Below are 18,950 nucleotides of genomic sequence, written 5' to 3' on the forward strand. Positions count from 1 at the left end.
CAAAACACTCAAATCTATGCTTTAGAGGTATCTTCCCTGACCGGGAATCGAACCCGGGCCGCGGCGGTGAAAGCGCCGAATCCTAGCCACTAGACCACCAGGGAGGAGATGCTCTTGTGTGCTTGCCTTGCTCACCCCCTTATTGTGACTAAGCTAATTCCAATATAAAAATTGCCCGTAAAGTCAGAGTGGGAGAAAGTTAGGTGTCACACAGTGTGTTTGTCATAAGCAATTACCTTTAGCCTCCTGCAAAAGCCTTTTAACTCCGCAAACAGCTCTTGCTGGACAGCCGGTGCTGCAGCAGCCAGCAGAAAAAGGGAGTTGAGTAAAGCTGGGCCTTGGGTCTCACCAGGGTGGCCGAGTGATTAAGGCATTGGACTTAAGATCCAATGGACGTTTGGCCGCATGGGTTCGAGCCCCATTCCTGGTATGGGTTTGCAGCTGCTTTGTAAGAAAGTGCAGATGCTTTTGAAAAGCATTTTCCTGCGCCCTTCCACTGCCCCTCTCCAACAGTCCCCATTCAAGTCTCAGCTGTGGGGTCTGCTGCTACTCTGCTACCAGCATGGATGCTTCCCAAAGCAATGCAGTGCCATCTACGCAGATCCCCTGCTTAGAGAAATACACCTCCTATATCTTTTCCCACTGAAGGGAGCAGGAGGAAGTACTTGTTTCCTGGGGAACATGGGTCTGCCCCTGGAATTTTTTAACCCGGCTCTTGTAGATTTCTCTCCTTTTTTGATTTCACCTACAGGCACTCCCTTGCCAGAGGAGCAGGATCTGCTGATGCAGGCCCGGCTGGCTCAAACGTGCAAAGGCTTTTCCCCAAACCTCTGGGGGAAAATTGAGGAGAGTTCCCTGCCCCGCCTCCTCAACGGGCTTCCAAACGGGCAATGCCCTGACGGGTCCCCCCACAACCCGTCCTGCCCACAGCCACACCCCTGTATATGAGGGTGACCCATGTCCCTCACCCTCCATGTTCGAACGGAAGGCACCGTCTGTCCTGAGGGGTGTACCAGACAGGCATCTCTCCAGCCAGGCAGACCCCTGCAGCACCCGTTAAGCTCCAAAGCCTATACATTCCCAAGATGCCACAGGTCAGTATGCAAATCAGACAGCCCTGGCCACACCCTCCCTGTGGCTGGCCTCTGCTTTTTTCCGTACGTGCAGCTCAGTTTTTTCTTACCCAGATCCAGACTTCCATTTTAGCAAAAAGGTGGGTTGCAATGGGTCCAGGATGCCATTTGGAAACAAAGCCTGCAGGCCTACCAAAGGAGACTTCCTGCCGCACGCCATGTGGTCAGAAGCCTACAAAAGGAATTGCACTTTGGAATACAGGGTCTCACTTGCTCAAGAGCCTTGCACAAGTGACTTTCCTCCCGCTGTGGAAAGCAGCTATAAAGGGACCTTGCGAAAATGATATTTGGAGCTATACTGCGTGATGCTAGGCAAATTGTGAGTCAGAAAGCAACTTCATTTTGAGAAGCCCGCGACCTACGGGAAGGAAAAGTTTTCAAGGGCAGAAGAAGGACTTTTCCCTGACCGGGAATCGAACCCGGGCCGCGGCGGTGAGAGCGCCGAATCCTAACCACTAGACCACCAGGGAGCCCAGGGCCATGCAGCAAAAGTTCATACACTGCTTTCCGAATGACAAAGCTCATGGGGGCTGAAAGCTTATTTTTCTCTACAGCACATATGAATCAGAACTTGAAAAAATCCTCATAATGCCACCCGACTGTCTGTCACTTCCAAGCACAGGCCATCCTCTCCCCCTTGCTACTGAACTGATGAATTCCTGTACAATCGGGATCCACGGGAAAACACAAGAGGGACACCTAGTGGCTGCTGATGGCGCACAGACAGCTGGAACACTTTCTCAACCCTGTCTCGTTATTCAGCTTGCTGTAAGAATACATTGCGCTTAAGCGATTCAAGAGTGCAAGGGAGAAGAGTGCTCCAAAGTAGATGTATGCATCACAGCAGGGGTTTCCAGCAATTTACCTTTCTGGTGAGCTGGTACTGCACTTTACACACACATAGAGCACCAGACTGGGTGGAAGAGTGCGTGCGCATAAAGGTGGCTGAGGGCAATGGGAGCAAAACAACCTGGGGCACAGGGGACCCAGTCCCTTTCCTCCTCTTTCGTTCATGGGTAGGGGTACCTTTTTAAGGACCTTCGTTTAAAAAAAGCTACTGGGACAAAACACTCAAATCTATGTTTTAGAGGTATCTTCCCTGACTGGGAATCGAACCCGGGCCGCGGCGGTGAAAGGGCTGAATCCTAGCCACTAGACCACCAGGGAGGAGATGCTCTTGTGTGCTTGCCTTGCTCACCCCCTTATTGTGACTAAGCTAACTCCAATATAAAAATTGCCCGTAAAGTCCGAGTGGGAGAAAGTTAGGTGTCACACAGTGTGTTTGTCATAAGCATTTACCTTTAGCCTCCTGCAAAAGCCTTTTAACTCCGCAAACAGCTCTTGCTGGACAGCCGGTGCTGCAGCAGCCAGCAGAAAAAGGGAGTTGAGTAAAGCTGGGCCTTGGGTCTCACCAGGGTGGCCGAGTGGTTAAGGCGTTGGACTTAAGATCCAAAGGACGTTTGTCCGCATGGGTTCGAGCCCCATTCCTGGTATGGGTTTTCAGCTGCTTTGTAAGAAAGTGCAGATTCTTTTGAAAAGCATTTTCCTGCGCCCTTCCACTGCCCCTCTCCAACAGTCCCCATTCAAGTCTCAGCTGTGGGGTCTGCTGCTATTCTGCTACCAGCATGGATGCTTCCCAAAGCAATGCAGTGCCATCTACGCAGATCCCCTGCTTAGAGAAATACACCTCCTATATCTTTTCCCACTGAAGGGAGCAGGAGGAAGTACTTGTTTCCTGGGGAACATGGGTCTGCCCCTGGAATTTTTTAACCCGGCTCTTGTAGATTTCTCTCCTTTTTTGATTTCACCTACAAGCTCTCCCTTGCCAGAGGAGCAGGATCTGCTGATGCAGGCCCGGCTGGCTCAAACGTGCAAAGGCTTTTCCCCAAACCTCTGGGGGGAAAATGAGGAGAGTTCCCTTCCCCCGCCTCCTCAACGGGCTTCCAAACGGGCAATGCCCTGACGGGTCCCCCACAACCCGTCCTGCCCACAGCCACACCCCTGTATATGAGGGTGACCCATGTCCCTCACCCTCCATGTTCGAATGGAAGGTACCGTCTGTCCTGAGGGGTGTACCAGACAGGCATCTCTCCAGCCAGGCAGACCCCTGCAGCACCCGTTAAGCTCCAAAGCCTATACATTCCCAAGATGCCACAGGTCAGTATGCAAATCAGACAGCCCTGGCCACACCCTCCCTGTGGCTGGCCTCTGCTTTTTTCCGTACGTGCAGCTCAGTTTTTTCTTACCCAGATCCAGACTTCCATTTTAGCAAAAAGGTGGGTTGCAATGGGTCCAGGATGCCATTTGGAAACAAAGCCTGCAGGCCTACCAAAGGAGACTTCCTGCCGCACGCCATGTGGTCAGAAGCCTACAAAAGGAATTGCACTTTGGAATACAGGGTCTCACTTGCTCAAGAGCCTTGCACAAGTGACTTTCCTCCCGCTGTGGAAAGCAGCTATAAAGGGACCTTGCGAAAATGATATTTGGAGCTATACTGCGTGATGCTAGGCAAACTGTGAGTCAGAAAGCAACTTCATTTTGAGAAGCCCGCGACCTACGGGAAGGAAAAGTTTTCAAGGGCAGAAGAAGGACTTTTCCCTGACCGGGAATCGAACCCGGGCCGCGGCGGTGAGAGCGCCGAATCCTAACCACTAGACCACCAGGGAGCCCAGGGCCATGCAGCTAAAGTTCATACACTGCTTTCCGAATGACAAAGCTCATGGGGGCTGAAAGCTTATTTTTCTCTACAGCACATATGAATCAGAACTTGAAAAAATCCTCATAATGCCACCCGACTGTCTGTCACTTCCAAGCACAGGCCATCCTCTCCCCCTTGCTACTGAACTGATGAATTCCTGTACAATCGGAATCCACGGGAAAACACAAGAGGGACACCTAGTGGCTGCTGATGGCGCACAGACAGCTGGAACACTTTCTCAACCCTGTCTCGTTATTCAGCTTGCTGTAAGAATACATTGCGCTTAAGCGATTCAAGAGTGCAAGGGAGAAGAGTGCTCCAAAGTAGATGTATGCATCACAGCAGGGGTTTCCAGCAATTTACCTTTCTGGTGAGCTGGTACTGCACTTTACACACACATAGAGCACCAGACTGGGTGGAAGAGTGCGTGCGCATAAAGGTGGCTGAGGGCAATGGGAGCAAAACAACCTGGGGCACAGGGGACCCAGTCCCTTTCCTCCTCTTTCGTTCATGGGTAGGGGTACCTTTTTAAGGACCTTCGTTTAAAAAAAGCTACTGGGACAAAACACTCAAATCTATGCTTTAGAGGTATCTTCCCTGACTGGGAATCGAACCCGGGCCGCGGCGGTGAAAGGGCCGAATCCTAGCCACTAGACCACCAGGGAGGAGATGCTCTTGTGTGCTTGCCTTGCTCACCCCCTTATTGTGACTAAGCTAACTCCAATATAAAAATTGCCCGTAAAGTCCGAGTGGGAGAAAGTTAGGTGTCACACAGTGTGTTTGTCATAAGCATTTACCTTTAGCCTCCTGCAAAAGCCTTTTAACTCCGCAAACAGCTCTTGCTGGACAGCCGGTGCTGCAGCAGCCAGCAGAAAAAGGGAGTTGAGTAAAGCTGGGCCTTGGGTCTCACCAGGGTGGCCGAGTGGTTAAGGCGTTGGACTTACGATCCAAAGGACGTTTGTCCGCATGGGTTCGAGCCCCATTCCTGGTATGGGTTTTCAGCTGCTTTGTAAGAAAGTGCAGATGCTTTTGAAAAGCATTTTCCTGCGCCCTTCCACTGCCCCTCTCCAACAGTCCCCATTCAAGTCTCAGCTGTGGGGTCTGCTGCTATTCTGCTACCAGCATGGATGCTTCCCAAAGCAATGCAGTGCCATCTACGCAGATCCCCTGCTTAGAGAAATACACCTCCTATATCTTTTCCCACTGAAGGGAGCAGGAGGAAGTACTTGTTTCCTGGGCAACATGGGTCTGCCCCTGGAATTTTTTAACCCGGCTCTTGTAGATTTCTCTCCTTTTTTGATTTCACCTACAAGCTCTCCCTTGCCAGAGGAGCAGGATCTGCTGATGTAGGCCCGGCTGGCTCAAACGTGCAAAGGCTTTTCCCCAAACCTCTGGGGGGAAAATGAGGAGAGTTCCCTTCCCCCGCCTCCTCAACGGGCTTCCAAACGGGCAATGCCCTGACGGGTCCCCCACAACCCGTCCTGCCCACAGCCACACCCCTGTATATGAGGGTGACCCATGTCCCTCACCCTCCATGTTCGAATGGAAGGTACCGTCTGTCCTGAGGGGTGTACCAGACAGGCATCTCTCCAGCCAGGCAGACCCCTGCAGCACCCGTTAAGCTCCAAAGCCTATACATTCCCAAGATGCCACAGGTCAGTATGCAAATCAGACAGCCCTGGCCACACCCTCCCTGTGGCTGGCCTCTGCTTTTTTCCGTACGTGCAGCTCAGTTTTTTCTTACCCAGATCCAGACTTCCATTTTAGCAAAAAGGTGGGTTGCAATGGGTCCAGGATGCCATTTGGAAACAAAGCCTGCAGGCCTGCCAAAGGAGACTTCCTGCCGCACGCCATGTGGTCAGAAGCCTACAAAAGGAATTGCACTTTGGAATACAGGGTCTCACTTGCTCAAGAGCCTTGCACAAGTGACTTTCCTCCCGCTGTGGAAAGCAGCTATAAAGGGACCTTGCGAAAATGATATTTGGAGCTATACTGCGTGATGCTAGGCAAACTGTGAGTCAGAAAGCAACTTCATTTTGAGAAGCCCGCGACCTACGGGAAGGAAAAGTTTTCAAGGGCAGAAGAAGGACTTTTCCCTGACCGGGAATCGAACCCGGGCCGCGGCGGTGAGAGCGCCGAATCCTAACCACTAGACCACCAGGGAGCCCAGAGCCATGCAGCAAAAGTTCATACACTGCTTTCCGAATGACAAAGCTCATGGGGGCTGAAAGCTTATTTTTCTCTACAGCACATATGAATCAGAACTTGAAAAAATCCTCATAATGCCACCCGACTGTCTGTCACTTCCAAGCACAGGCCATCCTCTCCCCCTTACTACTGAACCGATGAATTCCTGTACAATCGGGATCCACTGGAAAACACAAGAGGGACACCTAGTGGCTGCTGATGGCGCACAGACAGCTGGAACACTTTCTCAACCCTGTCTCGTTATTCAGCTTGCTGGAAGAATGCATTGCGCTTAAGCGATTCAAGAGTGCAAGGGAGAAGAGTGCTCCAAAGTAGATGTATGCATCACAGCAGGGGTTTCCAGCAATTTACCTTTCTGGTGAGCTGGTACAGCACTTTACACACACATAGAGCACCAGACTGGGTGGAGGAGTGCGTGCGCATAAAGGTGGCTGAGGGCAATGGGAGCAAAACAACCTGGGGTACAGGGGACCAAGTCCCTTTCCTCCTCTTTCGTTCATGGGTAGGGGTACCTTTTCAAGGACCTTCGTTTAAAAAAGCTACTGGGACAAAACACTCAAATCTATGCTTTAGAGGTATCTTCCCTGACCAGGAATCGAACCCGGGCCGCGGCGGTGAAAGCGCCGAATCCTAGCCACTAGACCACCAGGGAGGAGATGCTCTTGTGTGCTTGCCTTGCTCACCCCCTTATTGTGACTAAGCTAATTCCAATATAAAAATTGCCCGTAAATTCCGAGTGGGAGAAAGTTAGGTGTCACACAGTGTGTTTGTCATAAGCAATTACCTTTAGCCTCCTGCAAAAGCCTTTTAACTCCGCAAACAGCTCTTGCTGGACAGCCGGTGCTGCAGCAGCCAGCAGAAAAAGGGAGTTGAGTAAAGCTGGGCCTTGGGTCTCACCAGGGTGGCCGAGTGATTAAGGCATTGGACTTAAGATCCAATGGACGTTTGGCCGCATGGGTTCGAGCCCCATTCCTGGTATGGGTTTTCAGCTGCTTTGTAAGAAAGTGCAGATGCTTTTGAAAAGCATTTTCCTGCGCCCTTCCACTGCCCCTCTCCAACAGTCCCCATTCAAGTCTCAGCTGTGGGGTCTGCTGCTACTCTGCTACCAGCATGGATGCTTCCCAAAGCAATGCAGTGCCATCTACGCAGATCCCCTGCTTAGAGAAATACACCTCCTATATCTTTTCCCACTGAAGGGAGCAGGAGGAAGTACTTGTTTCCTGGGGAACATGGGTCTGCCCCTGGAATTTTTTAACCCGGCTCTTGTAGATTTCTCTCCTTTTTTGATTTCACCTACAAGCTCTCCCTTGCCAGAGGAGCAGGATCTGCTGATGCAGGCCCGGCTGGCTCAAACGTGCAAAGGCTTTTCCCCAAACCTCTGGGGGAAAATTGAGGAGAGTTCCCTGTCCCGCCTCCTCAACGGGCTTCCAAACGGGCAATGCCCTGACGGGTCCCCCACAACCCGTCCTGCCCACAGCCACACCCCTGTATATGAGGGTGACCCATGTCCCTCACCCTCCATGTTCGAACGGAAGGCACCGTCTGTCCTGAGGGGTGTACCAGACAGGCATCTCTCCAGCCAGGCAGACCCCTGCAGCACCCGTTAAGCTCCAAAGCCTATACATTCCCAAGATGCCACAGGTCAGTATGCAAATCAGACAGCCCTGGCCACACCCTCCCTGTGGCTGGCCTCTGCTTTTTTCCGTACGTGCAGCTCAGTTTTTTCTTACCCAGATCCAGACTTCCATTTTAGCAAAAAGGTGGGTTGCAATGGGTCCAGGATGCCATTTGGAAACAAAGCCTGCAGGCCTGCCAAAGGAGACTTCCTGCCGCACGCCATGTGGTCAGAAGCCTACAAAAGGAATTGCACTTTGGAATACAGGGTCTCACTTGCTCAAGAGCCTTGCACAAGTGACTTTCCTCCCGCTGTGGAAAGCAGCTATAAAGGGACCTTGCGAAAATGATATTTGGAGCTATACTGCGTGATGCTAGGCAAACTGTGAGTCAGAAAGCAACTTCATTTTGAGAAGCCCGCGACCTACGGGAAGGAAAAGATTTCAAGGGCAGAAGAAGGACTTTTCCCTGACCGGGAATCGAACCCGGGCCGCAGCGGTGAGAGCGCCGAATCCTAACCACTAGACCACCAGGGAGCCCAGGGCCATGCAGCAAAAGTTCATACACTGCTTTCCGAATGACAAAGCTCATGGGGGCTGAAAGCTTATTTTTCTCTACAGCACATATGAATCAGAAATTGAAAAAATCCTCATAATGCCACCCGACTGTCTGTCACTTCCAAGTACAGGCCATCCTCTCCCCCTTGCTACTGAACCGATGAATTCCTGTACAATCGGGATCCACGGGAAAACACAAGAGGGACACCTAGTGGCTGCTGATGGCGCACAGACAGCTGGAACACTTTCTCAACCCTGTCTCGTTATTCAGCTTGCTGGAAGAATGCATTGCGCTTAAGCGATTCAAGAGTGCAAGGGAGAAGAGTGCTCCAAAGTAGATGTATGCATCACAGCAGGGGTTTCCAGCAATTTACCTTTCTGGTGAGCTGGTACAGCACTTTACACACACATAGAGCACCAGACTGGGTGGAGGAGTGCGTGCGCATAAAGGTGGCTGAGGGCAATGAGAGCAAAACAACCTGGGGCACAGGGGACCAAGTCCCTTTCCTCCTCTTTCGTTCATGGGTAGGGGTACCTTTTTAAGGACCTTCGTTTAAAAAAGCTACTGGGACAAAACACTCAAATCTATGCTTTAGAGGTATCTTCCCTGACCAGGAATCGAACCCAGGCCGCGGCGGTGAAAGCGCCGAATCCTAGCCACTAGACCACCAGGGAGGAGATGCTCTTGTGTGCTTGCCTTGCTCACCCCCTTATTGTGACTAGGCTAATTCCAATATAAAAATTGCCCGTAAAGTCCGAGTGGGAGAAAGTTAGGTGTCACACAGTGTGTTTGTCATAAGCAATTACCTTTAGCCTCCTGCAAAAGCCTTTTAACTCCGCAAACAGCTCTTGCTGGACAGCCGGTGCTGCAGCAGCCAGCAGAAAAAGGGAGTTGAGTAAAGCTGGGCCTTGGGTCTCACCAGGGTGGCCGAGTGATTAACGCATTGGACTTAAGATCCAATGGACGTTTGGCCGCATGGGTTCGAGCCCCATTCCTGGTATGGGTTTTCAGCTGCTTTGTAAGAAAGTGCAGATGCTTTTGAAAAGCATTTTCCTGCGCCCTTCCACTGCCCCTCTCCAACAGTCCCCATTCAAGTCTCAGCTGTGGGGTCTGCTGCTACTCTGCTACCAGCATGGATGCTTCCCAAAGCAATGCAGTGCCATCTACGCAGATCCCCTGCTTAGAGAAATACACCTCCTATATCTTTTCCCACTGAAGGGAGCAGGAGGAAGTACTTGTTTCCTGGGGAACATGGGTCTGCCCCTGGAATTTTTTAACCCGGCTCTTGTAGATTTCTCTCCTTTTTTGATTTCACCTACAAGCACTCCCTTGCCAGAGGAGCAGGATCTGCTGATGCAGGCCCGGCTGGCTCAAACGTGCAAAGGCTTTTCCCCAAACCTCTGGGGGAAAATTGAGGAGAGTTCCCTGCCCCGCCTCCTCAACGGGCTTCCAAACGGGCAATGCCCTGACGGGTCCCCCACAACCCGTCCTGCCCACAGCCACACCCCTGTATATGAGGGTGACCCATGTCCCTCACCCTCCATGTTCGAACGGAAGGCACCGTCTGTCCTGAGGGGTGTACCAGACAGGCATCTCTCCAGCCAGGCAGACCCCTGCAGCACCCGTTAAGCTCCAAAGCCTATACATTCCCAAGATGCCACAGGTCAGTATGCAAATCAGACAGCCCTGGCCACACCCTCCCTGTGGCTGGCCTCTGCTTTTTTCCGTACGTGCAGCTCAGTTTTTTCTTACCCAGATCCAGACTTCCATTTTAGCAAAAAGGTGGGTTGCAATGGGTCCAGGATGCCATTTGGAAACAAAGCCTGCAGGCCTACCAAAGGAGACTTCCTGCCGCACGCCATGTGGTCAGAAGCCTACAAAAGGAATTGCACTTTGGAATACAGGGTCTCACTTGCTCAAGAGCCTTGCACAAGTGACTTTCCTCCCGCTGTGGAAAGCAGCTATAAAGGGACCTTGCGAAAATGATATTTGGAGCTATACTGCGTGATGCTAGGCAAACTGTGAGTCAGAAAGCAACTTCATTTTGAGAAGCCCGCGACCTACGGGAAGGAAAAGTTTTCAAGGGCAGAAGAAGGACTTTTCCCTGACCGGGAATCGAAACCGGGCCGCGGCGGTGAGAGTGCCGAATCCTAACCACTAGACCACCAGGGAGCCCAGGGCCATGCAGCAAAAGTTCATACACTGCTTTCCGAATGACAAAGCTCATGGGGGCTGAAAGCTTATTTTTCTCTACAGCACATATGAATCAGAACTTGAAAAAATCCTCATAATGCCACCCGACTGTCTGTCACTTCCAAGCACAGGCCATCCTCTCCCCCTTGCTACTGAACCGATGAATTCCTGTACAATCGGGATCCACTGGAAAACACAAGAGGGACACCTAGTGGCTGCTGATGGCGCACAGACAGCTGGAACACTTTCTCAACCCTGTCTCGTTATTCAGCTTGCTGGAAGAATGCATTGCGCTTAAGCGATTCAAGAGTGCAAGGGAGAAGAGTGCTCCAAAGTAGATGTATGCATCACAGCAGGGGTTTCCAGCAATTTACCTTTCTGGTGAGCTGGTACAGCACTTTACACACACATAGAGCACCAGACTGGGTGGAGGAGTGCGTGCGCATAAAGGTGGCTGAGGGCAATGGGAGCAAAACAACCTGGGGCACAGGGGACCAAGTCCCTTTCCTCCTCTTTCGTTCATGGGTAGGGGTACCTTTTTAAGGACCTTCGTTTAAAAAAGCTACTGGGACAAAACACTCAAATCTATGCTTTAGAGGTATCTTCCCTGACCGGGAATCGAACCCGGGCCGCGGCGGTGAAAGCGCCGAATCCTAGCCACTAGACCACCAGGGAGGAGATGCTCTTGTGTGCTTGCCTTGCTCACCCCCTTATTGTGACTAAGCTAATTCCAATATAAAAATTGCCCGTAAATTCCGAGTGGGAGAAAGTTAGGTGTCACACAGTGTGTTTGTCATAAGCAATTACCTTTAGCCTCCTGCAAAAGCCTTTTAACTCCGCAAACAGCTCTTGCTGGACAGCCGGTGCTGCAGCAGCCAGCAGAAAAAGGGAGTTGAGTAAAGCTGGGCCTTGGGTCTCACCAGGGTGGCCGAGTGATTAAGGCATTGGACTTAAGATCCAATGGACGTTTGGCCGCATGGGTTCGAGCCCCATTCCTGGTATGGGTTTTCAGCTGCTTTGTAAGAAAGTGCAGATGCTTTTGAAAAGCATTTTCCTGCGCCCTTCCACTGCCCCTCTCCAACAGTCCCCATTCAAGTCTCAGCTGTGGGGTCTGCTGCTACTCTGCTACCAGCATGGATGCTTCCCAAAGCAATGCAGTGCCATCTACGCAGATCCCCTGCTTAGAGAAATACACCTCCTATATCTTTTCCCACTGAAGGGAGCAGGAGGAAGTACTTGTTTCCTGGGGAACATGGGTCTGCCCCTGGAATTTTTTAACCCGGCTCTTGTAGATTTCTCTCCTTTTTTGATTTCACCTACAAGCTCTCCCTTGCCAGAGGAGCAGGATCTGCTGATGCAGGCCCGGCTGGCTCAAACGTGCAAAGGCTTTTCCCCAAACCTCTGGGGGAAAATTGAGGAAGTTCCCTGTCCTGCCTCCTCAACGGGCTTCCAAACGGGCAATGCCCTGACGGGTCCCCCACAACCCGTCCTGCCCACAGCCACACCCCTGTATATGAGGGTGACCCATGTCCCTCACCCTCCATGTTCGAACGGAAGGCACCGTCTGTCCTGAGGGGTGTACCAGACAGGCATCTCTCCAGCCAGGCAGACCCCTGCAGCACCCGTTAAGCTCCAAAGCCTATACATTCCCAAGATGCCACAGGTCAGTATTCAAATCAGACAGCCCTGGCCACACCCTCCCTGTGGCTGGCCTCTGCTTTTTTCCGTACGTGCAGCTCAGTTTTTTCTTACCCAGATCCAGACTTCCATTTTAGCAAAAAGGTGGGTTGCAATGGGTCCAGGATGCCATTTGGAAACAAAGCCTGCAGGCCTGCCAAAGGAGACTTCCTGCCGCACGCCATGTGGTCAGAAGCCTACAAAAGGAATTGCACTTTGGAATACAGGGTCTCACTTGCTCAAGAGCCTTGCACAAGTGACTTTCCTCCCGCTGTGGAAAGCAGCTATAAAGGGACCTTGCGAAAATGATATTTGGAGCTATACTGCGTGATGCTAGGCAAACTGTGAGTCAGAAAGCAACTTCATTTTGAGAAGCCCGCGACCTACGGGAAGGAAAAGTTTTCAAGGGCAGAAGAAGGACTTTTCCCTGACCGGGAATCGAACCCGGGCCGCGGCGGTGAGAGCGCCGAATCCTAACCACTAGACCACCAGGGAGCCCAGGGCCATGCAGCAAAAGTTCATACACTGCTTTCCGAATGACAAAGCTCATGGGGGCTGAAAGCTTATTTTTCTCTACAGCACATATGAATCAGAACTTGAAAAAATCCTCATAATGCCACCCGACTGTCTGTCACTTCCAAGTATAGGCCATCCTCTCCCCCTTGCTACTGAACCGATGAATTCCTGTACAATCGGGATCCACGGGAAAACACAAGAGGGACACCTAGTGGCTGCTGATGGCGCACAGACAGCTGGAACACTTTCTCAACCCTGTCTCGTTATTCAGCTTGCTGGAAGAATGCATTGCGCTTAAGCGATTCAAGAGTGCAAGGGAGAAGAGTGCTCCAAAGTAGATGTATGCATCACAGCAGGGGTTTCCAGCAATTTACCTTTCTGGTGAGCTGGTACAGCACTTTACACACACATAGAGCACCAGACTGGGTGGAGGAGTGCGTGCGCATAAAGGTGGCTGAGGGCAATGGGAGCAAAACAACCTGGGGCACAGGGGACCCAGTCCCTTTCCTCCTCTTTCGTTCATGGGTAGGGGTACCTTTTTAAGGACCTTCATTTAAAAAAAGCTACTGGGACAAAACACTCAAATCTATGCTTTAGAGGTATTTTCCCTGACCGGGAATCGAACCCGGGCCGCGGCGGTGAAAGCACAGAATCCTAGCCACTAGACCACCAGGGAGGAGATGCTTTTGTGTGCTTGCCTTGCTCAACCCCTTATTGTGACTAAGCTAACTCCAATATAAAAATTGCCAGTAAAGTCCAAGTGGGAGAAAGTTAGGTGTCACACAGTGTGTTTGTCATAAGCAATTACCTTTAGCCTCCTGCAAAAGCCTTTTAACTCCGCAAACAGCTCTTGCTGGACAGCCGGTGCTGCAGCAGCCAGCAGAAAAAGGGAGTTGAGTAAAGCTGGGCCTTGGGTCTCACCAGGGTGGCCAAGTGGTTAAGGCGTTGGACTTAAGATCCAATGGACGTTTGTCCGCATGGGTTCGAGCCCCATTCCTGGTATGGGTTTTCAGCTGCTTTGTAAAAAAGTGCAGATGCTTTTGAAAAGCATTTTCCTGCGCCCTTCCACTGCCCCTCTCCAACAGTCCCCATTCAAGTCTCAGCTGTGGGGTCTGCTGCTACTCTGCTACCAGCATGGATGCTTCCCAAAGCAATGCAGTGCCATCTACGCAGATCCCCTTCTTAGAGAAATACACCTCCTATATCTTTTCCCACTGAAGGGAGCAGGAGGAAGTACTTGTTTCCTGGGGAACATGGGTCTGCCCCTGGAATTTTTTAACCCGGCTCTTGTAGATTTCTCTCCTTTTTTGATTTCACCTACAAGCTCTCCCTTGCCAGAGGAGCAGGATCTGCTGATGCAGGCCCGGCTGGCTCAAACATGCAAAGGCTTTTCCCGAAACCTCTGGGGAAAAATTGAGGAGAGTTCCCTGCCCCGCCTCCTCAACGGGCTTCCAAACGGGCAATGCCCTGACGGGTCCCCCACAACCCGTCCTGCCCACAGCCACACCCCTGTATATGAGGGTGACCCATGTCCCTCACCCTCCATGTTCGAACGGAAGGCACCGTCTGTCCTGAGGGGTGTACCAGACAGGCATCTCTCCAGCCAGGCAGACCCCTGCAGCACCCGTTAAGCTCCAAAGCCTATACATTCCCAAGATGCCACAGGTCAGTATGCAAATCAGACAGCCCTGGCCACACCCTCCCTGTGGCTGGCCTCTGCTTTTTTCCGTACGTGCAGCTCAGTTTTTTCTTACCCAGATCCAGACTTCCATTTTAGCAAAAAGGTGGGTTGCAATGGGTCCAGGATGCCATTTGGAAACAAAGCCTGCAGGCCTGCCAAAGGAGACTTCCTGCCGCACGCCATGTGGTCAGAAGCCTACAAAAGGAATTGCACTTTGGAATACAGGGTCTCACTTGCTCAAGAGCCTTGCACAAGTGACTTTCCTCCCGCTGTGGAAAGCAGCTATAAAGGGACCTTGCGAAAATGATATTTGGAGCTATACTGCGTGATGCTAGGCAAACTGTGAGTCAGAAAGCAACTTCATTTTGAGAAGCCCGCGACCTACGGGAAGGAAAAGTTTTCAAGGGCAGAAGAAGGACTTTTTCCTGACCGGGAATCGAACCCGGGCCGCGGCGGTGAGAGCGCCGAATCCTAACCACTAGACCACCAGGGAGCCCAGGGCCATGCAGCAAAAGTTCATACACTGCTTTCCGAATGACAAAGCTCATGGGGGCTGAAAGCTTATTTTTCTCTACAGCACATATGAATCAGAACTTGAAAAAATCCTCATAATGCCACCCGACTGTCTGTCACTTCCAAGCACAGGCCATCCTCTCCCCCTTGCTACTGAACCGATGAATTCCTGTACAATCGGGATCCACGGGAAAACACAAGAGGGACACCTAGTGGCTGCTGATGGCGCACAGACAGCTGGAACACTTTCTCAACCCTGTCTCGTTATTCAGCTTGCTGGAAGAATACATTGCGCTTAAGCGATTCAAGAGTGCAAGGGAGAAGAGTGCTCCAAAGTAGATGTATGCATCACAGCAGGGGTTTCCAGCAATTTACCTTTCTGGTGAGCTGGTACTGCACTTTACACACACATAGAGCACCAGACTGGGTGGAGGAGTGCGTGCGCATAAAGGTGGCTGAGGGCAATGGGAGCAAAACAACCTGGGGCACAGGGGACCCAGTCCCTTTCCTCCTCTTTCGTTCATGGGTAGGGGTACCTTTTTAAGGACCTTCATTTAAAAAAAGCTACTGGGACAAAACACTCAAATCTATGCTTTAGAGAGTATCTTCCCTGACCGGGAATCGAACATGGCCGCGGCGGTGAAAGCCCAGAATCCTAGCCACTAGACCACCAGGGAGGAGATGCTCTTGTGTGCTTGCCTTGCTCACCCCCTTATTGTGACTAAGCTAACTCCAATATAAAAATTGCCAGTAAAGTCCAAGTGGGAGAAAGTTAGGTGTCACACAGTGTGTTTGTCATAAGCAATTACCTTTAGCCTCCTGCAAAAGCCTTTTAACTCCGCAAACAGCTCTTGCTGGACAGCCGGTGCTGCAGCAGCCAGCAGAAAAAGGGAGTTGAGTAAAGCTGGGCCTTGGGTCTCACCAGGGTGGCCAAGTGGTTAAGGCGTTGGACTTAAGATCCAATGGACGTTTGTCCGCATGGGTTCGAGCCCCATTCCTGGTATGGGTTTTCAGCTGCTTTGTAAGAAAGTGCAGATGCTTTTGAAAAGCATTTTCCTGCGCCCTTCCACTGCCCCTCTCCAACAGTCCCCATTCAAGTCTCAGCTGTGGGGTCTGCTGCTACTCTGCTACCAGCATGGATGCTTCCCAAAGCAATGCAGTGCCATCTACGCAGATCCCCTGCTTAGATAAATACACCTCCTATATCTTTTCCCACTGAAGGGAGCAGGAGGAAGTACTTGTTTCCTGGGGAACATGGGTCTGCCCCTGGAATTTTTTAACCCGGCTCTTGTAGATTTCTATCCTTTTTTGATTTCACCTACAAGCTCTCCCTTGCCAGAGGAGCAGGATCTGCTTATGCAGGCCCGGCTGGCTCAAACATGCAAAGGCTTTTCCCCAAACCTCTGGGGAAAAATTGAGGAGAGTTCCCTGCCCCCGCCTCCTCAACGGGCTTCCAAACGGGCAATGCCCTGACGGGTCCCCCACAACCCGTCCTGCCCACAGCCACACCCCTGTATATGAGGGTGACCCATGTCCCTCACCCTCCATGTTCGAACGGAAGGCACCGTCTGTCCTGAGGGGTGTACCAGACAGGCATCTCTCCAGCCAGGCAGACCCCTGCAGCACCCGTTAAGCTCCAAAGCCTATACATTCCCAAGATGCCACAGGTCAGTATGCAAATCAGACAGCCCTGGCCACACCCTCCCTGTGGCTGGCCTCTGCTTTTTTCCGTACGTGCAGCTCAGTTTTTTCTTACCCAGATCCAGACTTCCATTTTAGCAAAAAGGTGGGTTGCAATGGGTCCAGGATGCCATTTGGAAACAAAGCCTGCAGGCCTGTCAAAGGAGACTTCCTGCCGCACGCCATGTGGTCAGAAGCCTACAAAAGGAATTGCACTTTGGAATACAGGGTCTCACTTGCTCAAGAGCCTTGCACAAGTGACTTTCCTCCCGCTGTGGAAAGCAGCTATAAAGGGACCTTGCGAAAATGATATTTGGAGCTATACTGCGTGATGCTAGGCAAACTGTGAGTCAGAAAGCAACTTCATTTTGAGAAGCCTGCGACCTACGGGAAGGAAAATTTTCAAAGGCAGAAGAAGGACTTTTCCCTGACCGGGAATCGAACCCAGGCCGCGGCGGTGAGAGCGCCGAATCCTAACCACTAGACCACCAGGGAGCCCAGTGCCATGCAGCAAAAGTTCATACACTGCTTTCCGAATGACAAAGCTCATGGGGGCTGACAGCTTATTTTTCTCTACAGCACATATGAATCAGAACTTGAAAAAATCCTCATAATGCCACCCGACTGTCTGTCACTTCCAAGCACAGGCCATCCTCTCCCCCTTGCTACTGAACCGATGAATTCCTGTACAATCGGGATCCACGGGAAAACACAAGAGGGACACCTAGTGGCTGCTGATGGTGCACAGACAGCTGGAACACTTTCTCAACCCTGTCTCGTGATTCAGCGTGCTGGAAGAATACATTGCGCTTAAGCGATTCAAGAGTGCAAGGGAGAAGAGTGCTCCAAAGTAGATGTATGCATCATAGCAGGGGTTTCCAGCAATTTACCTTTCTGGTGAGCTGGTACAGCACTTTACACACACATAGAGCACCAGACTGGGTGGAGGAGTGCGTGCGCATAAAGGTGGCTGAGGGCAATGGGAGCAAAACAACCTGGGGCACAGGGGACCAAGTCCCTTTCCTCCTCTTTCGTTCATGGGTAGGGGTACCTTTTTAAGGACCTTCGTTTAAAAAAGCTACTGGGACAAAACACTCAAATCTATGCTTTAGAGGTATCTTCCCTGACCGGGAATCGAACCCGGGCCGCGGCGGTGAAAGCGCAGAATCCTAGCCACTAGACCACCAGGGAGGAGATGCTCTTGTGTGCTTGCCTTGCTCACCCCCTTATTGTGACTAAGCTAATTCCAATATAAAAATTGCCCGTAAAGTCCGAGTGGGAGAAAGTTAGGTGTCACACAGTGTGTTTGTCATAAGCAATTACCTTTAGCCTCCTGCAAAAGCCTTTTAACTCCGCAAACAGCTCTTGCTGGACAGCCGGTGCTGCAGCAGCCAGCAGAAAAAGGGAGTTGAGTAAAGCTGGGCCTTGGGTCTCACCAGGGTGGCCGAGTGATTAAGGCATTGAACTTAAGATCCAATGGACGTTTGTCCGCATGGGTTCGAGCCCCATTCCTGGTATGGGTTTTCAGCTGCTTTGTAAGAAAGTGCAGATGCTTTTGAAAAGCATTTTCCTGCGCCCTTCCGCTGCCCCTCTCCAACAGTCCCCATTCAAGTCTCAGCTGTGGGGTCTGCTGCTACTCTGCTACCAGCATGGATGCTTCCCAAAGCAATGCAGTGCCATCTACGCAGATCCCCTGCTTAGAGAAATACACCTCCTATATCTTTTCCCACTGAAGGGAGCAGGAGGAAGTACTTGTTTCCTGGGGAACATGGGTCTACCCCTGGAATTTTTTAACCCGGCTCTTGTAGATTTCTCTCCTTTTTTGATTTCACCTACAAGCTCTCCCTTGCCAGAGGAGCAGGATCTGCTGATGCAGGCCCGGCTGGCTCAAACGTGCAAAGGCTTTTCCCCAAACCTCTGGGGGAAAATTGAGGAGAGTTCCCTGCCCCCGCCTCCTCAACGGGCTTCCAAACGGGCAATGCCCTGACGGGTCCCCCACAACCCGTCCTGCCCACAGCCACACCCCTGTATATGAGGGTGACCCATGTCCCTCACCCTCCATGTTCGAACGGAAGGCACCGTCTGTCCTGAGGGGTGTACCAGACAGGCATCTCTCCAGCCAGGCAGACCCCTGCAGCACCCGTTAAGCTCCAAAGCCTATACATTCCCAAGATGCCACAGGTCAGTATGCAAATCAGACAGCCCTGGCCACACCCTCCCTGTGGCTGGCCTCTGCTTTTTTCCGTACGTGCAGCTCAGTTTTTTCTTACCCAGATCCAGACTTCCATTTTAGCAAAAAGGTGGGTTGCAATGGGTCCAGGATGCCATTTGGAAACAAAGCCTGCAGGCCTGCCAAAGGAGACTTCCTGCCGCACGCCATGTGGTCAGAAGCCTACAAAAGGAATTGCACTTTGGAATACAGGGTCTCACTTGCTCAAGAGCCTTGCACAAGTGACTTTCCTCCCGCTGTGGAAAACAG

The 18,950-nt window shown here is 51.5% G+C and overlaps 23 non-coding genes across 23 annotated transcripts; 9 read left to right on the plus strand and 14 right to left on the minus strand.

Moving 5' to 3' along the window:
- Positions 1 to 32: 32 nt before the first annotated feature.
- Positions 33 to 104, minus strand: TRNAE-UUC (transfer RNA glutamic acid (anticodon UUC)). Its single transcript has one exon. It is a non-coding gene; the product is annotated as a tRNA-Glu (tRNA).
- A 243-nt stretch (positions 105 to 347) lies between these two features.
- Positions 348 to 430, plus strand: TRNAL-UAA (transfer RNA leucine (anticodon UAA)). Its single transcript has one exon. It is a non-coding gene; the product is annotated as a tRNA-Leu (tRNA).
- Positions 431 to 1,531: 1,101 nt separating this feature from the next.
- On the minus strand, positions 1,532 to 1,603 carry TRNAE-CUC (transfer RNA glutamic acid (anticodon CUC)). The gene has a single exon. It is a non-coding gene; the product is annotated as a tRNA-Glu (tRNA).
- Positions 1,604 to 2,543: 940 nt separating this feature from the next.
- TRNAL-UAA (transfer RNA leucine (anticodon UAA)) lies at positions 2,544 to 2,626 on the plus strand. The gene has a single exon. It is a non-coding gene; the product is annotated as a tRNA-Leu (tRNA).
- Positions 2,627 to 3,727: 1,101 nt separating this feature from the next.
- TRNAE-CUC (transfer RNA glutamic acid (anticodon CUC)) lies at positions 3,728 to 3,799 on the minus strand. The gene has a single exon. It is a non-coding gene; the product is annotated as a tRNA-Glu (tRNA).
- A 940-nt stretch (positions 3,800 to 4,739) lies between these two features.
- TRNAV-UAC (transfer RNA valine (anticodon UAC)) lies at positions 4,740 to 4,822 on the plus strand. Its single transcript has one exon. It is a non-coding gene; the product is annotated as a tRNA-Val (tRNA).
- Positions 4,823 to 5,923: 1,101 nt separating this feature from the next.
- Positions 5,924 to 5,995, minus strand: TRNAE-CUC (transfer RNA glutamic acid (anticodon CUC)). The gene has a single exon. It is a non-coding gene; the product is annotated as a tRNA-Glu (tRNA).
- A 624-nt stretch (positions 5,996 to 6,619) lies between these two features.
- On the minus strand, positions 6,620 to 6,691 carry TRNAE-UUC (transfer RNA glutamic acid (anticodon UUC)). Its single transcript has one exon. It is a non-coding gene; the product is annotated as a tRNA-Glu (tRNA).
- Positions 6,692 to 6,934: 243 nt separating this feature from the next.
- Positions 6,935 to 7,017, plus strand: TRNAL-UAA (transfer RNA leucine (anticodon UAA)). The gene has a single exon. It is a non-coding gene; the product is annotated as a tRNA-Leu (tRNA).
- Positions 7,018 to 8,117: 1,100 nt separating this feature from the next.
- TRNAE-CUC (transfer RNA glutamic acid (anticodon CUC)) lies at positions 8,118 to 8,189 on the minus strand. Its single transcript has one exon. It is a non-coding gene; the product is annotated as a tRNA-Glu (tRNA).
- A 624-nt stretch (positions 8,190 to 8,813) lies between these two features.
- TRNAE-UUC (transfer RNA glutamic acid (anticodon UUC)) lies at positions 8,814 to 8,885 on the minus strand. The gene has a single exon. It is a non-coding gene; the product is annotated as a tRNA-Glu (tRNA).
- Positions 8,886 to 9,128: 243 nt separating this feature from the next.
- Positions 9,129 to 9,211, plus strand: TRNAL-UAA (transfer RNA leucine (anticodon UAA)). The gene has a single exon. It is a non-coding gene; the product is annotated as a tRNA-Leu (tRNA).
- A 1,100-nt stretch (positions 9,212 to 10,311) lies between these two features.
- Positions 10,312 to 10,383, minus strand: TRNAE-CUC (transfer RNA glutamic acid (anticodon CUC)). The gene has a single exon. It is a non-coding gene; the product is annotated as a tRNA-Glu (tRNA).
- Positions 10,384 to 11,007: 624 nt separating this feature from the next.
- On the minus strand, positions 11,008 to 11,079 carry TRNAE-UUC (transfer RNA glutamic acid (anticodon UUC)). The gene has a single exon. It is a non-coding gene; the product is annotated as a tRNA-Glu (tRNA).
- A 243-nt stretch (positions 11,080 to 11,322) lies between these two features.
- On the plus strand, positions 11,323 to 11,405 carry TRNAL-UAA (transfer RNA leucine (anticodon UAA)). The gene has a single exon. It is a non-coding gene; the product is annotated as a tRNA-Leu (tRNA).
- Positions 11,406 to 12,504: 1,099 nt separating this feature from the next.
- TRNAE-CUC (transfer RNA glutamic acid (anticodon CUC)) lies at positions 12,505 to 12,576 on the minus strand. The gene has a single exon. It is a non-coding gene; the product is annotated as a tRNA-Glu (tRNA).
- A 625-nt stretch (positions 12,577 to 13,201) lies between these two features.
- On the minus strand, positions 13,202 to 13,273 carry TRNAE-UUC (transfer RNA glutamic acid (anticodon UUC)). The gene has a single exon. It is a non-coding gene; the product is annotated as a tRNA-Glu (tRNA).
- Positions 13,274 to 13,516: 243 nt separating this feature from the next.
- Positions 13,517 to 13,599, plus strand: TRNAL-UAA (transfer RNA leucine (anticodon UAA)). Its single transcript has one exon. It is a non-coding gene; the product is annotated as a tRNA-Leu (tRNA).
- Positions 13,600 to 14,699: 1,100 nt separating this feature from the next.
- On the minus strand, positions 14,700 to 14,771 carry TRNAE-CUC (transfer RNA glutamic acid (anticodon CUC)). The gene has a single exon. It is a non-coding gene; the product is annotated as a tRNA-Glu (tRNA).
- A 940-nt stretch (positions 14,772 to 15,711) lies between these two features.
- TRNAL-UAA (transfer RNA leucine (anticodon UAA)) lies at positions 15,712 to 15,794 on the plus strand. The gene has a single exon. It is a non-coding gene; the product is annotated as a tRNA-Leu (tRNA).
- A 1,100-nt stretch (positions 15,795 to 16,894) lies between these two features.
- Positions 16,895 to 16,966, minus strand: TRNAE-CUC (transfer RNA glutamic acid (anticodon CUC)). The gene has a single exon. It is a non-coding gene; the product is annotated as a tRNA-Glu (tRNA).
- A 624-nt stretch (positions 16,967 to 17,590) lies between these two features.
- Positions 17,591 to 17,662, minus strand: TRNAE-UUC (transfer RNA glutamic acid (anticodon UUC)). Its single transcript has one exon. It is a non-coding gene; the product is annotated as a tRNA-Glu (tRNA).
- Positions 17,663 to 17,905: 243 nt separating this feature from the next.
- TRNAL-UAA (transfer RNA leucine (anticodon UAA)) lies at positions 17,906 to 17,988 on the plus strand. Its single transcript has one exon. It is a non-coding gene; the product is annotated as a tRNA-Leu (tRNA).
- The last annotated feature ends 962 nt before the right edge of the window (positions 17,989 to 18,950 follow it).

The sequence above is a fragment of the Lissotriton helveticus genome, chromosome 4_1 (genome assembly GCF_964261635.1).
Source record: "Lissotriton helveticus chromosome 4_1, aLisHel1.1, whole genome shotgun sequence".
Classification (NCBI taxonomy): Eukaryota; Metazoa; Chordata; class Amphibia; order Caudata; family Salamandridae; genus Lissotriton; species Lissotriton helveticus.